Source organism: Akebia trifoliata, chromosome 14, assembly GCF_017979445.1.
Source record: "Akebia trifoliata isolate Shusen 1 chromosome 14, ASM1797944v1, whole genome shotgun sequence".
Taxonomy (NCBI): domain Eukaryota; kingdom Viridiplantae; phylum Streptophyta; class Magnoliopsida; order Ranunculales; family Lardizabalaceae; genus Akebia; species Akebia trifoliata.
Window position 1 is genome coordinate 22,272,131 of NC_141388.1, and position 18,967 is coordinate 22,291,097.

At 32.5% G+C, this 18,967-nt stretch overlaps 1 pseudogene; it reads left to right on the forward strand.

Moving 5' to 3' along the window:
* The first annotated feature begins 263 nt into the window (after positions 1-263).
* On the forward strand, positions 264-873 carry LOC147386554 (putative pre-mRNA-splicing factor ATP-dependent RNA helicase DEAH2 pseudogene; annotated as a pseudogene).
* Positions 874-18,967: the final 18,094 nt, after the last annotated feature.

The following is an 18,967-nucleotide window of genomic DNA, read 5'->3' on the forward strand; positions in this document are numbered from 1 at the left end:
TTTAATGCCGACACCTTTGTTAGATACTACCTATTAACTTCAAAGTTCTACATCAACCAGATCAGGAGTTTAGCTCACCCATGTATTATTCATCAGAATTTGACATATTAGATAGTGTTATAAATTAGATCAATCTGATATTTGGTATAGGCCTTCTAGTGTAAGAATGTGAAAAATAAAATTGAAGTTTGTATTAGTATTTTGAAAAATGGATGGGATTTGCAGCCAAGTGATGTTTTCTTGAATATTTCCAGATTCGGAAAATGGACTTTGAGGCAAGAAGTTTGCAGCCAAGTGTTAAGGCTATGCTTCTTGCTAATCAGGCTGCAAGAGATGATTTGTTGGAGTCTGCTGATAATGTAAGGCAACAACTAGTAGGTTTCATGGCCAGATTCGACCTCAAACTATGCAGCACGGATTTCAGCAACCGTTATTATTATACCAACATAAGAAAGGCTATGCTAGCTGGTTATTTTATGCAGGTAGCTCATCTTGAGCTTATTGCACTACACTGCAATGGTAATGTTGCCTATGTACGTGGAAACATCTTCTTCAATCTGAAAACAATTACTATAATATCAAAGTGAATGGTACAATATCGTAACCATTGCTACGGTATCATAGTGATCATGTTGACATGATCTTCACCAATTCTTATTTGTCAATTAATCATCTTATTCAGTGATTATTTCTTTAAAGAAAAATGATGTCAAAATATTTTAAACCTACTGTTTGATTTTGCCTTTGTAGGTGGTTGATCTTTATCCTTCAAACTGCCTGGATCATAAACCTGAATGGGTCATTTACAATGAATATGTCCGTACTAGCAGGAATTTTACTCGTACAGTTACTGATGTTTGTGGGGAATGGTAAGAAGCTGCATATCCATATTGACTTTGGGTTTATCCATATATGTAGCAAAGTTACTCATTGTTTCATCTCTTACAGAAATCATTTAATTCAATGTAAGGGCTTGTGGGAGATGCTAAACTAGACTCCTTCAACTTGCCATATTATATGGCTTGTCATAATGAAATAATGAGCCTAGTTGAGGATGAAGGATCATTTAGGCTTGATCGACTGGAGACTTTCAAAGTCGATTGGGATGGGGAATTGGAAGATGATGATAAAAGAGACAAACTCAGTAGGGCCCAAAACTTTGCAATATCTATAAGATCTGTGGGAGAATCAATGCTGGTGAGTCACTTTGGAGGGGCAATTATGGATGATTTGTTCTGTAGGTTCATGGAGAAGGTGGCGGAGCATCTAATGAAAGAGGAAGCCAAGTTGGAACGAGTTGTAATGGATCTCCTTCAATCTGCTTAGACCATCAAACTTTTTTCTAAGAATGTTGTCCATATCATACAAGTCTTGGTATCAAGTCCTCTCAGAAATTCAGTCTAGGTGAATCAATCAAGTTTTGAGTCATTAGAACCATTTTTAAAACTATAGTTGGATACTTGGATGTAATTGTAAGTTTGTACATTATTTTCCAAGTGAACTTCTAAATCTTGTTCATTTAAAATATTTAATCATGAGAGGATCAAATATCTCAGATCTTCCAAAGACCATCATCAAGACTATTTTCCATGATGAAGAAATAGAAGATAGTCTCTTATCTTTTAATACCCCATTCTTCATAAATTGGAATTGTTCATGGAAAGTTTTCAAAAAATCTGTTAAGAATTTTTCTTGGAGCTAGCCCAATATTAATTGGATAAAAATTAATACGGATGCATCGAAGACAGAAGATCATGCATGCTGGAATTGGTTTCATACTCAGCCTACTCCTACATCACTATTTCTTACACCAAGTATACATAAAAAAGGGAAGAATACAAATTGACAAAAGAATTAAAGTTGTAGCCATTGATCTCCATCTATGAAATTTCTATCTAGAAAAGGTCTTGCTTCATCATAGCTGAATGCTTTCGCCCATTTCACCCGTCTATGCAGATCAACTCCTCTATCTCGACATTTGTATTCCCCAAACCTCCATTGCTGTTTGTATGCGCTTGTTTCTCCGTGGATTCATCGGCATATTGATAATTCTACTTATTTGTTCAAGAGATCATACAACAGAACAATAATCTTAATGAAGTTAGTAGTACCAGCTCCCACTCTGCAATGGAATGTAAACAACGCATAACAATATAATGGAATAAAGGAACATGGTTCATTTAACCATGATTTGGGATCTCATAAGAAAATTATTGAAAATTTAGGTTATATTACAAGATTCCTTAGATAGATACATACAGAAAATACAAATTAAACGTCTGTTCTAGTCCTCAATTTTTAATTTATCTAATTTTTCTTTTAAATTATTACAAAGATTTACAATATTCTAACAAAAGTCTTCGATCATTTTTTTTCCATTTGTAATTTCTTCACCCGTCTCTACGTTTGTTGATGCATTAGTCTTCAACTCCTCATCCTACATGAAGAAACCGCAACTATTTTTTTCTAACTGAAAAAGAATTCACATAAGATATAATTTGAGAAAAAAATCACTATAAACTACAATGTTGATTCAGTAAAAAAAAACACTTACAGTTGATTTAAGACAACAATAAATTTTTTTCCCTTTATTGTCATTTTTGTTTGATGGGGTGGTTATTAATTTGCAAGGTCCACACCCACATCTACACCATTTTAGTTTATCCATCTAAATCCAATATCCACAATCAATGTCATTTCCAACCTAGAAGAGACAAATAAAAGAATTCATAAAGTTTTAAATAATTTCTTACCAAAGCGTATGTTAAATAATTAAAACTTACCGCATTTGGACATTTAAGATAATTACGATTAGGATTTCTTGAAGTTCCAGAAATGAATACTTGATCAATTCCTTCGCCACAATCACATGGAATTTTTATTTCCATCGAAATATCCCAAACACTTGAGAAGATAATATGAAAAGAAAGAAAAATAGAGACAGTTGGATAAGCATCATAAAACATTAACCAACATGAAAATTTTAAATGAAATATTACAACTACTGAAGCAAGGTATAGCCACCCAAAAAATATAAATGTAGCAAAGAAGATATAAATTGTTGCGATAGATTGCGATAGAAATATTTGAAGAAACATTTTGATGGGAAATGTGTGTGTAGATAGATTGCGATAGCAAAAGTAGAATTTTGTGCAGCCAACCCTGATAGTTGGGATATAATGGGGTGGTTTTAGAACCCATTGTAGATTTAATCTGATTGGTTTTCATAAACCAATGTTTTTGTAATCACATCCAAGCATTGGAAAGTATGAAATTGACGAAGGATAGAAAACTCCAATCACCATCAAAACTGGAATTTCTTAGAGGGAAATCCTAAAAAAACCCTCATGCAGTGTGCTAATCCTAGTGATCCCAAGAGTTCCCATAGGAACTAATATAAAATCCTAGAAGCAAACTTCATACTTTAATAACAAATATCTATCATTTATTTTACTCTTCGTAGTGATGCAACTATATATATATATATATATATATATATATATATATATATATATATATATATATATATATATATATTCTAGGATTTAGTATCACCAAAGGTCATATGACCACATCATATGTTTAAGGTTAAGACTTTATGGATTTGATAATTCAATATATGAGAGATCGACCGCATAACAATAAAGAGATATCTCTTTGAAATTACTGTACGAGACATTCGGGACCCCCTACCAGATCATCAGATGAAATTGGCACGGGTAATATTTATTATTTATATAATATATTACTTATATTATTAAAAAAAAAAAAATTAATGTTCTATCAATTATTTTGTAGGTTGTCTTTTGTACTAAAGTTTATTTATTAGCTCTATGTGGATCTAAATGATTTTGTGATGAATCCATGAATATCTTTTTTGCAATATTACTACATTTTTTGGAAGATTTATCATAGACAAGACAATATGCATGGGGAGCTGTTGTCCTTTCATTTTTATACAATTCATTATCACAATTTGCAAATAAGTCAACTAGTTGACTTCAGGATTGCACACCCCTTTTATACTTAGTTATAATATAATATTATTTTTACATTAATTCGTTAAAATAATAATTATATTTTTTTATTTATGTTTATCTTAGATATGGGCTCACAAACACTTGCCCATTGGAAGACCCATTGTTACTTATTGGGGTCTTGGATTACCATGGGCACTACGATGAACAATAGAAGAGAAAGTATTGTAAATGACCCTCATCATAGTGTAACATTTTTTAGGACACAGATGAATCTTCTGAAAGTTAACATGGCAAGAAAAGTTAGATTTTAAATTTTGTTGTGATTTATTATTATTTTTTATATTTTTTTTAGTTACAAGGTATCCTTATTACGCTATTCAAAATGGAACTCATCATGAGCTCTATCATATGTTCTTCACTGCACGTGAAGACAATCTCAATGGATCGTGCATCATCTATAAAAGGCTTATTGGGTTTCATCAAGTGGATAGATGTATAAAATAGTAACATCATATTATCCCTACTCCGTCGTTGATTTTTTAAAACGCGACGATGAGGCACATTGGACTACCTGAACGTATTATTACCAATTGGATGAATAGATGTGAAGCTCATCCAGTGATCGGTATAGAGACTCAGGACTTAGATGATAAATTTAAATTATAATTTTTATTTACTATTTATACTTAATAGAAATTTTTTAATGATAATAATATATTAATATTTTTATTTCAGTACAATGGCCTTCAAAGGATTTTATATTATGGTATGGGTGTTCTTGAGTTCATAATTCCTTTGCTATTTACCATGTGCAGCAATATATCCCTACGGGATATAATGAGGACCTAGCCTTGTATTATAAGGAGAGTTGTTACTAGGAGGTAAATAAATTTTAATGCATATTTAAATAAATAATATTTAATGCAAGTATTTAAGAAAAATTTAGGCTATTTATATAGAGACACATTGTAAGCAAATGTGTGATACACTAGTCGTCAAGTCGTATGTATTAAAGATGTTGGGGGACTTTTTATATGTGGTCACGTCAAGTTTTGAGAGATTGAGATTGGACCCACCATTATCCCATCGTCCATTGATACAGTATGAATCTCCCATACATGCCCCAATATGTACAACTCAACGTTGTTGTAGGCAAAAAGCTCTTGTTGAAGAAGTTATCGCAAATGAAGAAGTTGTCCCAGAAGAGGATAATACTGTTGTAAGAGCTTACATTCCTTCATATTATTCAGGACCTCATACATTATCTTATTCATATTAGGATCCATAATTTGCATATCAATATCCATCATCGTCGAGTGTAGATTCACATCAATATGAGTATTCGTCGATACTAACTTAATATCCGCAATCCATTTGTATCCATCGACATCAATACATGATCCAGGTTATCATCAATATCCATCAAAATTGATGTATGATCCAAATTACTATCAGTATCTTTCGATGCTATGCACAATGCATGTCCATCTTATGCCCCTATGGATCCATTACGACCGTCTCAGTCATCTCAAGTCAAGAATGTTGAGAACTTAACCCATAGATGTTCCTTGACAACGACCAGTGAGAAATGTAAGGAAAAGAAGGGCTAGAGAGTTATTACAGGGAGAAACAAGGCCCATGGAAAAAATTGTAGAATTACTTGTAATTATTATTATATTGAGTTATTTTATTACATCTATTTACCTATTTGTTGTTTTATTACAACACATTCTTCAATTCAAACAATTTTAGTAGTCGTTTACAATTAGGATTAGAATCATACATAAAATACTAACCCAGCAAATAACAATCTAGAAAAAAACCTATAGAGAGAACTTTTATTGGTACCCCTAACTTTTATTTATTTTTATTTATTTTATTTTTAATTGAGTTGTGAAAAGTAAAACGTAGGCTGTCAATAGCAACTCTGTTGGGTAAAATTTTTTGTAAAAAATTAGGTGCCAAACCTTGGTAACATGTGATAAATAATTTCAAATTTTGGGATGTAATAATTAAAAGTTGGGTGCAATAACAACTTTTATAATTAACTCTGATTCTTAAAATATATAAAGAAAAAAAAATATATAAATTATTATTATTATTATTATTATTATTATTATTATTATTATTATTATTATTATTATTATTACAATCTAAAAATAAAATATTTATAGCCCATCACCAAATATTAGTTTAACTTAAAACAACTTTAACCAGCTTAACATTAACAACAACATCAACTTTGATTGCTTAACACTATGATTGACTAGTTTAGATTTATATAAGACTTAACACTGACAACAATATCAACTTTGATTGAGTTAACATTGTGATTAACTGGTTCAACCTTATATAAGACTTAACACATCGAAAATATTTGACTTAACACTGACCAATTCAATTTTCACACTAAAAAATAGAACCTCTATATAAGGAAGATCAGGGTAAATATTTCAAATGCATTCCATCTTTCTCACTTGAAACATGTTTAGTTCCAACTCTTCTATTAATATTTGTAGTGAAGGAAACTCTAAAAATATAGAATTTTAAAGTAATAAAGAATTCTATTTGGATGATGAATCACAAGATAACTTTGAAGATACTGAACTTCCAAATAATCATGAGAATTACTCAGAGGACTTGGCAGAAAATTGATAAGATAATTCAGAGGATGCAGCTCCTGCTTATATAAGGAAACACCTACATACCATCGAATCAAATAAAGATTTTTTCAAAGAATGAAACAAAAAAGTGGCATTGGCTACTCTATGAAGCATCCTATACTAGGAAAAAGATACGTGAAATTGGAGAAAAAATTCTAAAACAAATAATAAAGTGGATGAAAAAAAAAATCATTTACATTTGATCAAGCGCTTCAATGCATTGAAGAAGAGAATGCAAGAATCCATCTACGTAGCATACGACATGATATACTGAGTGTCTACCATGATCTTACAGATGAAGAATGAGAACGTATTCTAGATTATTATAATCTGTGTTCACCATATCATATGGAAAATGAAAGTGATAGTAGTGATATGGATAAGGTATCACTTTGGTTTTTAGTTTAGCGAGATTTTATTTTTATTTTTTTTATTTTTCTTTAATATTCTACTGGACGTTGAATGTGTTATCTAAGCGTCGAATAAAGATATCTATTCTAAGCATTTGAGAGATATTGTTTGAGGGTGATTAATACCTTTTTTCAACATTTTTTCATGATATCGAATAAGACTTTTATAAGTGAGCTTAAGACAAGGTTTAAAAAAAAAAAAAAGGATATAACACTAAAAAAATCAAATACCCCTTGTATGGCATTTCTCTTGAATTTCTCACTTCTTCAACTGCTCTTGTTGGAGGGATATTTTTAATTTTTATATGTGGTTGGACTTGAAGTGACTTCTCAGGTTGTTTACGTACCCCAAATTATTGGGATTATACCAAAATATAGTTCAACCATTTTTTTTTTCTCTTTTTTGATTATTTTCTTTTCTTTTTTTCAGGGTTGAGGGTTTATGGTTTAGGGCCTAAAGTGAATTCTTAGGTTGCCTACGTATCTTATATTTTTGCGATCAGACCAAAACGTAGTTCAATCATACCCTTCTCTTTTGTCGAGTCTAAAGTGAATTTGTATGTTGCCTACGTACCCCTGATTTTTTATATTAGACCAAAACGTAATTCAATCATACCCTTCCCAAGGTTAGGTGACCGGTTAAGACAAAAAATGAATTTTTTGTTTTCTATTTTTTGCAAATTACAAAGAGCTAAAAAAAGATGTGATTTAGGTATCGAGAAAATTAGTTCAGCTGAAGATGGTCTCCTCAGATGTAATATTACTTGATCTGGTCAAGATTAGTTGATTTTGATAGTTCAATTTCATCGTGATCTTCAAGTCTGACTGCTTTGCCATACAATATCTCCTTGATGGTGTAGGAACCACCTCAATTGGGTTTGAGTTTTTCGCAAGGATCAAGTCTTATTCTCCTTCAGAACCAGATCTCCGACTTGCATGTCTCGAATCTTTACTTTCTTATCGAATGCATGGACGACTCATTTATGATTGGCTTGTATGTGATAGAGAACTTTAAATCACTTTTCTTCGATCAGATTTAGTTTTTCATAGATATAACTAACCTAGTCTGCTTCTAATAACTAACTTTACATTAATACCCTAAGGAAAGGAATCTTTGTATCAACTAGCCAAACTACTTCCATGGCATAGACTAGAGAGTACAAAATAGCTTCTGTGGAAGTTCAATTTGAGGTAGGATATGCCTAGAGGGCAATAGGTAATTTTTCAGACCAATCATTGTGAGTTTGACACAAATTTCTGATAATAGTCTTGAGATTTTTGTTGGCCACTTCGAATGTTCCATTAATCTGAGGATGATAAGGAGATGACTCCGTATTGACTGATGATGTTTTCTTGAATGAACTTCCCAACCTTGGAAGCTGTGAAGATAGTGTAAGAGACAATTCTTACCCATTTGGTGAAGTAATTTATGGTAACCAAGATGTACTCATATCCGTTAGACGCATTTGATGTGACTTCTTCGATAATATCAATTTCCAAACATAGAATATTCAAGGTGATGTCAGACCTACTAACTACGATGTTGGCACAAGATTAGCATGTATGGCATTTATGATAAGTATTGACTCGTGGTACTTGAAAGCGCCCTCGATCCGCGAGGTGCGCGGATCCGCTTTTGACCCTTGAGGTTTGGGAGTCGCCACATAGTTATTGTGGTCTAGGAACCAAACTGACTCTAACATGGATAAAAAGAACTAATCTACCATAGAAAATCTGAATTCATGGATCATGTTACGGGGTTGGAAGGTGTTAGGCACCAACCCCGCCCGGTCAAAGCCGGTCTCTACTAACTTCCCAAATATATCACATTGCTAAAAACCTAGATAAAAAAATAAAAATTTCATACCTTTCCGATAGCAAGGATTTTGCTACCTTAGATCTAACAAAAAGAGCTCCTTGTACTGTACTCCCTTGCTTCGTTCTGTCTCCGGATTTGAATTCAGATTTCCTAGATCAAGGTATCTCCTTGTTTCTGAATCTGAACTCTTCAAGTTTGTTGCGGATTTATTGGTGTTTTTGGAGGGATTTTAGGGGTTTTCTAGACTAAAATTGAAGGGGGGATGTTAGGTAAGGAGTTGGGGCTCCAAAACTAGGGTTTATGGGAGGCTATGGGGGCTTCTAGACCTACTTCTCTTAGGGTTTATGATTTGATCCGAAAATAGGGTGTGAGCACCTCTATTTATAGATGTTTTTAGGGGTTGATTTGGATAGAGTTAGTGTTTAATTAGAGTTCTTTTAATTAGAGTTGTGTTTTAGTTTGACTTGTTTTAAGTAGAATTATGTTTTAATTAGAATTGTTTTAGGTAGAATTGTTTTTAAGTTAGAACTCTATTAGATAGAGTTATTATTTAATTAGAGTTCTATTATGACTTTTGGTCTTATTTGATTGACTTTTCATATTTTGACTTTGGTCTTAATTGATTGACTTTTAATATTTTGACTTTAGTCTTGCTTGATTGACTTTAATTTTGACTTCAGTCTCACTTGATTGACTTTAATACCTTGACTTCAGTCTTGCTTGATTGACTTTAAATTTTTGGAGAGCCCCCCTCTAAAATATCTTTAATTCTTTGGACCCCCAAATGGAGGGGTCCTTAAAGAAATATCCCACGAACCCTCAACAATTTTACCTGAAAGTCCGATTGATCGATTTTTAGGTTCAAAATTTTAAATTAATTTCATTAATATTTCACTTTAATTATTTAATGTTTTATTTATTAATTTCAAATTTTTTAATTATGAAAATTGTGAAATTACCGTTTTACCCCCGAAGAGGACTTTTCACTTTTTAAGTCGGTTTTTAACGTTCTAGGATGTTTTAGAATCGATTTTTATAAGGAATTCAATGAAAATATTAGTTTGTGTTATTTATGAAATTTTTTGTGTGAAATGGTCGTGAACTTTATGAGGGGCATTTTAGTAATTTTGTCAACTTCTGTTAAAATTGGTGAAATGATTTATTTGGTTCCGATTTGTTATTTTATGTGTTTGAGAGAGTTTTCCTAAGCGTAACGTAGGCTCTAGGGTTGTTTTGAAGTTAGGGGTATTTTGGTAATTTGGTCAATTTTGAGTGATTTTTATCGTGAAGCTTCTTTTTGGTCTGCAAGATGATGATTTTTATGTTTCTGAGGTCGTATTTTCCTAGCGTAGCGTGATTCCTAAGGTTTTGTCAATTCGAGATACCTCATCCGGATTTTTGAAACATATCTGGTAACAAAATAAAATAATGGAATACACATCCATCATTGGGAATCATTGCGATCGGGTTGACGAGTTGATCAATCAGGTGAGTGCAAAAATGGGGTGTCTACAGATGCCCCTCTCAATAGTTGGCCAATAGTACCTTAGTCGCATGATCTTTTTGGCTAATATTTTTTTGCTTATGTGGGGTTTTTATTCTCCAGAATGTAAGACCATCATTTGTTCTGCTTGGTCTTCGTTAAGGTAAAATAAGTGAATTCCATCATAAGATCTCTTATAGAGATTTCCTATGCACAGGATGTATTGGGATGCAAGTTTTTGAAAAGTTAGTAGTTATTTCTTTGATGCTTCATCTAGAAATTATTGATTTTCTAAGACCTTCCAAATATCGATATACCATGGATTTCCATCAAGGAATGAAGTAGTGATGTCAACCTGATGGTAGTAAGCCGACTAGTCCTTGACTTCCATAGTAATGGGTCTCAATTTCATACTCAGAGGTAGCTAAATCATTGATGAAAGTGTGGTCAGGGCTTCTATGAATCTTCCCTTAATAAGTATTGGAATTGTATAGATTTGAATTTCCTCACTAAATTCAGTAAGTACTCGTGGTATGGTTTTAGTTTTTCATCTCAAGTCTTTCATTCTTCTAATGATTGATTTATGACCAAGGCGGAATCTCCAAACACTTCAATTTTTGTGATGCCTAGGTCCAAAGCATTTTCCAAACCTACAATACAAGCTTCATACTAGGTCATATTATTTGTATTGGAGAATGTCAGTTTGATAGCAAATTGGAATGTGAGAATCTTTTTATGAGAAAAGGACCACCCTAAATACAATCAATTATGATTTGTTGTCCCGTCGAAATACAATTGCCACATCTGGTTTGATGATTCGTTTTTGACATTCAAAATGTTCTCATCTGAAAACTGAGTTGTAGATCCCTTTCCTTCTGTCACAGGACAGTCTGCTAAGTATTCTACAATGGCTCTACCCTTAATGGAATTCTATGTGACGTGTGTGATGTTAGAAAATAATAGTAACCATTGTGCTATCTTTCCTATTAGTGTGGGTTTCTCAAAAAGATGGGAGAGCATGTAATGTTTAAGCCTCTGAGTTGTCCACACCAATGCTAAATAGGTATTCTTGAGTGACGAGTACCTTTATTCATATTCCAACATCTTCTTATTGATGTAGTAGATGGCTCTTTCTCTATGATTATCTTTATCATGTTGTGTTTGTATGAATCCCGTAGCTATATATGAGACTAATAGGTAAAGAAGAAGTGTTTACCTTGGTGTAGGCAGAACCAAGACCGATGGATTTGAAATATATTTTTTGACTTGGTTGAAAACCTTTTGATATTGCTCATTCCAAGCGATTGACTTATTTTTCTTAAGAAGCTTGAAGATGGGCTCACAAACATTAGTGAGTTGGTCGATAAACTTGCTAATATACTATATCCTACCCAAAAACCTTGAATCTACTTCTTATTCTTGGGAGATGCCATTTTTTGGATGGCCTTAATCTTGCCTAGGTCTACTTTGATTCCACTTTAACTGAAGACAAACCTGAGTAGCTTCCCTAAGGTAACCCCAAAGACACACTTATATGGATTAAACCGTAATTGCTACTTCTGAATCCTTTCAAGGAATTTTGCTAAGGCAATTGCGTGGTCTGGTCAATCTTTAAACTTGACAGTCATATCATCACTGTACACTTCAACTCCTTTATATATCAGATCATGTAGTAAGGTGGTTGCTTCTCTTTGATAAGTAGCTCAAGCATTTTTCAGTTTGAAGGGTATCACCTTATAATAGAAGGTTCCCTACTGCGTGATAAATGAAGTTTCTGCATATCCCGACAATCCATCTTTATCTGATTATATCCTAAAAATCCATCAATAAACAACAAGAGGGCATGTCTGGCTATGTTATCAACCAATACGTCGATATGTAGAAGAGGAAAGCTATATTTAGGGCTTACGTTGTTCAAATCCCTTAAATTTAGGAATGGGGACCACATTAGCAATCCATTCAGGATATTCTACTACCTCAAGAAATCTAGCGTTGATCTATTTGGTAACCTCTTCATTTATCTTGATAGTTCATTCCAAGTTCATTCGTCGAAGTTTCTACTTGATCGGGCAAGCATCTAGGTAGAGTGGAATTTTATGTTGGACGATATTTGTGTTTACACCAGGCATATCCTTGAACTTCTTGAGAAAATTTACAATATCTTCCTATTATTCTAGGAATAGAGTAGTTTCGATTCAAAAATTTTAAGGTTTATCTTTTTTTCAAAGTTGATGACCTTTGTTTCCTCCATTAGAGGTTAAACACAATGTTCATCTTCTGGTTCGACTATCTTTTTTAATTTAGAGGGAGTTTCCTCGTCAGAAGAATCTCCTTCTGAAACCAGGTCATTACTTAAGTCGTTTTTGTATTCGGGGTATTTAGGAATTCCCTTCACCTCATTAACTCTGGGTGGGGGTAACAAGAAACCTAGCAGACTCGATTGACGGACTTGAATCAACTGACTATGCATAAACTAAAGGACTTGACATGTGAAGGTAGAAGAAAGGCCCAACATCGGATTTAATTATAGACTGAGGACTAAGGATGTTAGACTTTATAAACAAAACTGATACTGTACGGTATTCTTCAAACATCTGAGCGAGATTCCTAATGATGACGCACATATGAAGGATGTTAGACTTTATCATACTCAAGAATTTGGACGCATAGACGAATTGTTGAATCATACCACAAAATGAAACATCACTAACTTTGGCATTTGAATCATCCATTATCTATCAAATAGATTTTCTATCTAATTTGCTTACACCCTTTGCCAAATAAGGGCATCTGTGGACACCCCATTTTTGCGATTGCCTAACTCGAGAATTCGTCATCCAATTAATGTGGATCCCTAATCATGAACTCATGATACATGTGAAAAGTCGAAAGTTTGTGAGATTCTATCTCCTTTTTCCTTTTCCAGTCTTACTTCATTCTCTCTCCTTTCAAAATTATGTAGCTTAGGATCGTCACAGAGTTATACCCAACTTAATAAGTATGTATGTTTAGGATCGCTACACATTTCAACAACCTAGAGACCTCGCTAATTTGGAAAAATATGACTTTTAAACTTAGAAAAAATCACATTGCGACCCAATGAAGTTGTTTGCCAAATGTTAGAAAAATTGATAAAATAATGAAAATACCCCTGACAGGTCCCACATCCCCAGAATGTCTCAAAATTACCTTCATTACTCTTGAAATGAGATTTTTAGTATAATGAGACCAAAAATGGTGAAAATGGAAAATCTTATGAAACATTAAAAATGACCAAAATACCCCTAGACGTTTGATTTTTACTTAGACACCTCGATTCTTAGAAAAATGTTACTCAAAATAAACTTTCGACAATGGTCACGTACATCGAGAAAATATTAAATATCCTACATTTAGGAAGACCAAAATTTTTTACATGAAATGACGAATTTTCATCACATAAAATGACGATTTTCACTAAGTGGAATGATATTCATCGATTACCTAAACTAATAAAAATGCACAATAACAAAAAAAATTGAAATATTTAATCAAAAAATTTAAGCAAATTTAAATCCATTGATCAACCATTCAATACGAAATTAAGATAATCACACCGATCAAATTAAAATTAAACCAATTTTAAGTTATCAAGCCAATAAATCGATTAAAAAGAAAACGATATTGACCCAATCATCGAACTAAAATCAATGGCGATCAACCAATCACAAAGCGATCTTAATCCATAATTTTTAATAAATAATTTCCAACTAATTTGACCAATCATTGTGATCTACAAATAAAATTGAATTGGTGGAAGGGATTTGTTAGGGTACACCGAAATGCATAGGATCAATGCCCATGCATTATCTTATCTTCGACATAGTCGGCCAAAAAAGAAAAAAAACAAGAGAAAGTGAGAGAGTGAGTTCCATTGGAACTTAACCTCTCTTAGACCATTCAATTAAGAGAGGGTGTCCCAATGGGACTTTGCCTCTATCTCCTTTCTACCTCAATCTCTCCCATTTATAAAAACTCATCAATCAGCAAACACAAAACAAACTGAATAGGAAGAAAGATCAAATTAGAAGGAACAAAATGAAGAGAAGGAGGGACCAATATCCTTCTTCTCCAAGCCATCCTTCGGCCTCTCTTTTTCTTCTTCTCCTTTGTCGAACAAAACCCCATCACCTTCTTCATTTACGTGGCAGCACAATAACACATCATCCTCCTCTTCATCCCAAAATCGAACCAAAAATACCATCTTCTTCGTTCTTTTTAGCCATCTTTTCAATATCTTTAACCTATAGCCATCATCTTCTACAACATCCTTGTACAACCCCCTTTTTCCAATCTCTTATTTACTGTCATTAAAAATTGAGCTCAACATCCCCCATTGTTGCAATTCGAATCAGAACCTACAAAATCCTGATTTTTTTATTTGTATTTCGAGGACAAATAAATAGTATAATTTTGAAAAAATTCTGAAAAGTGGAACTTATGATAAAATTTTAGAATTTTTTTAGTCATTTTTAATGAAATTTGACCTCACCATTGAATTTAAAATGGTAAAAAAAATGTATTTTAGCCTGTAAGCACACTCAAATGTAAGTTCGAACAAAAAAGTTACAAAAACCTCAATTTTCGAATCGAACCAGGTTAAAAAAATTAATTTTTACTAGAGTAAGAATTTTAAAAATCCAATGGTACCATTGGATCAGCAACAAAAATTTATAAAAAATGAAATATTTATTTAGCATTTTTAGGGTCCAGAAAATCGAATTATCTTAAAAAATGGAAATAACGTCAATTTTAAGGTCCTACAATGTTGAAAAAGCAAATTTTGGTTAGAGATACAATTTGTAGAATCAGACCACACCATTAGATCTGAAATAAAAAATTATAAAAAATAGAGTATTTACTCTTCACTTTAGGAGTCCGAACGGTTGATTTATCATCAAATGAAACAATGTCGATAATACCAATTTCATCCCGCCAACTTATATAAAAAAATTTAAATGAAATTTACTATTCACCATCTCTTAAATCGTCCAAAACCAATCAACCCATACAATATTTAAAATGTTGGTTTCAACCAACTTTGAGTCGTAGATTCCTCACAAACAGGACGTCGTCGACGTCCGAAGAAGGGAAAAATGTCTGCAACAAACTCTACAAAATCCACCCATTTTTTTTCTTTTTATTTTCTCTTTCTTCCCATTTCATCAAAATAGTCAAAAATATTATGGGATTCTCAAACCTTCAACCTCAGATTTTATTTATTTTGAGCCCAAATAATCCTCTATCATAGAATGGAGAAAGGACGACGACATCGAGATTTACGAAGTCATCGAACTCGATTAAAAACTTAGCCACCTCGATATCAGATCTGCTTCGATTTCTGTGCCAATCACCTCAATTTTGGTGCACGTGATTTAATTCTATAGCACAAAGATTGGTAGGGAACTTTCAATTTCTATTGGTAGTCGTAGATTGTGAAAATTGCATTCAAGATTTTTAGCGAAAATTTGTATTGTGCTTAAAAATTTTAGAATTCTTTTCGTTATTTCAAATTCACACAAAAATCTTAATGTTTGATGGGTTTAATTGTGTTTTATAACAAATTATATGTGGGTTAGACATTTCATCGAGTTATTTCCACCAGTTGGGTCCTATGCACTATTCGGACCCCGTTTTGATCTAAGTTTTGTAATTTTTCAATATTATTGATAAAAAGGAATTTTAAAATTTGAAAATTGATTTAATATTCAATGAACTTATATTTGATGAATATCAAAAAATGAATGTTTTGTTCGAAAATGTCATAATCACACCCGAAGGGTGGTGTGTACATTTTACATTGTGATGCTATGTGTGGGTTGATAAACGTATATCTAATATTAATTTACTTTCTATTATCATAAGGTAACGTGTATCTTTATTTGCTTTTATGTATTGTTATTTATTTTAAGCCGCATGACAACAGTTGTATGGTAGAAAACTGAATATTCATTCTCAACTCTGTAATGTTGATTTCTTAATTATTTTTAAATAAAAACAAATGTCAACTTCTTATTTGTTTTCAAAGAAAAGAAATGATATGTATATGTAGCTATTTTATTAATTGTAAAAGAATTTGTAAATACCTAAAAAGATAGTCTATCATATCATTCGTAGTGATAGACTATCTTACAAGTGCACTAATCATTTCAAGTAATAATATAAGATATCGTTCCCACAAGGATTAAGTTACTAAGTAACAAAAATAATCACTTAAATTACTATTTGATGAATTGAGAATTGTAGAATTGCAAATTGAAATAACAATGAAAAAAGAAAGAATGGATTCTTATGGATTAAAAACCTAGGGCTTTCGACTTCACTATAGATACTCCTACGTAATTGATTATTCAAAGTAATTCCTGCTTTGTCTTATTTGGAAGTTTAATTCCCTATACTAACTAGTGTTTTCTCTTGAAATACACTAGATTACTCCTTAAAATATTAACTCAGCACATCTCTATGTAAATTTGAATACCAAAGAGTCATAAAATTTGTGGAATTATTGTATATTGAATTACTAACCTCTTAGAACATGCTAAAGTACCTCTACCGTTCATTCATTCTAACGTGATCTATTTTATTGATCTAACCTAGATTCTAATTCTCATTATAAACCTAGATCAATAAATCAATCAAAACTTTGGCCTTCAGATTTGATAGCATTAAACTCAAAATAGACACACAAATAAGTAATTGCAAAACAATGAATTGAATTTGAATAAAACAACTACGAAATTGTATCTGAGTTACATCTCAACCCTAGAAACGAAATTTAGTTCATAACGAAATACGAAACAAACATCTTGAAGTTAAACATAGAAGAAAGGAAGAATAAACTAGTAAAATTCGAGATTGTCATAGCAATCACTTGATCTCCTCTCCCTCTTCTTCTCTAGCCTCCAAGGTCTCCATAAACCCTAAAAACTCAACTACTTATAGCCTCCATACGTTCTGAATACAATTAGGGTTCAATCCCCTTTAAATCGGATCTAAACAATATAATAACAACACGAGACGAAGTGCAGAAAACGGGATCGCGCCGCGTGCCGCGGCAGGAATGTATCCACCGCTGCGGCGGCTAGCTTCTGTCTTGGGGCCTTTGTTGATTTAAATACGAGCGCCGCGGCAGACATGTATCCACTGCTGCGGCGGCCTCTGCTTCTTGTACTCCATTCTCTGAAACTTCATCTTTTCTTCCGATTTCACCCTGAATTGCTTCCTTTTCGTATTCTTGGTCATTTATCACCTAAAACAATAAAAAAAAACGATTACTAGATAAAATCACTCTCAAATTAGCAAAATGTCAAGTAATATTACATAAAATAAGTCGTTACAAACTGACTTATCAAATTCCCCCAAACTTAACATTTGCTAGTCTCGAGCAAAAACAAAAATAAACCTAACCTAGAATGAACTGAATCAAAACTAACTTCAGATTCTTCAACTTTCAAAAATAAGTTTCATTTAACAAGCACAATTCACAATAGTGTCTCAAAAATCACTGATAACATAAAACGTCAAGAATCTATTGGACATTACAAAAGCTAGAAAAATCACCAAAACTTTCATCCCATTCAAATCATCAATTCTCTGAAAAATGCAAGTAAGCAATTTCTAAAACAATCAATTCTACCACCCGGATAATTTTATAAAAACAATGCAAACAAATTTGACCTCTAAATAGTAATGAAACATCAAATCTCATAAGCTCGGCTTTCTTGTCACTCTCCCATAATGTAAACTCATCATGCCACCTCGGATCAAAAGGTCTTAATTAAGCTTGTAATGTCAGGTTTAGGTATTGGCTCAAAAAGAATGGATAGGATAATTCAAAGAATGAGAATACTCACAATCGAACAAAATGTAACATTCTAAAGAGCTTAAGAATACCAACATCAACATCACAACTTCACTTTTCATACTTTCCTTCTTTCTTTTGTGATATAACACTTTCGCACACTTTCACCACTACTACCATCAAATTCTCTTTTTTTTTTTTACTTACAAAATAAATAAATGTAGAACACTTTTCTTCAAACTTGTATCCCTCCTTCATTTTTCTTCAAGACCCCCTAACTTATTTTGATTATCACCGGGGTCAACAACATTCTTTTCTATCATTTTCTCCCTTAACAATAGATTTTTGCTTTTCAATCTCAATAAATCACACACAAGTGAATATTCTCATTAAAGGTAAGGATAAGTGTTTAGACTCAAAACTAGGTAGGAAAATAAGTTTAAAGAAAGAAAATTAAGGCTAAAAATTAAATAAATGGCTCAAATAGGTAATTAGCGGATAAAAATAATTAAGGTAGGCAAGAAAAGCTCAAACGGTCCAAAGATAGCCTAAATCATTTCCTAAGCAACATGAAAGTCTAGGATTTCGCCTTGAGCAACAATCAGTCAAGTTCTAAAATCTGTTAAGGCCTATTTTTCATTCACAAATGTCTAAATAAAATGTTTCTAAGTAGCAAAACATGATCATTATTCAAAATTACCATACTAGACCAACATTGAATATCCAATTCAAACAAAACAAATGTCTAAGCTATCCTCAAAGTCTAAGTAAT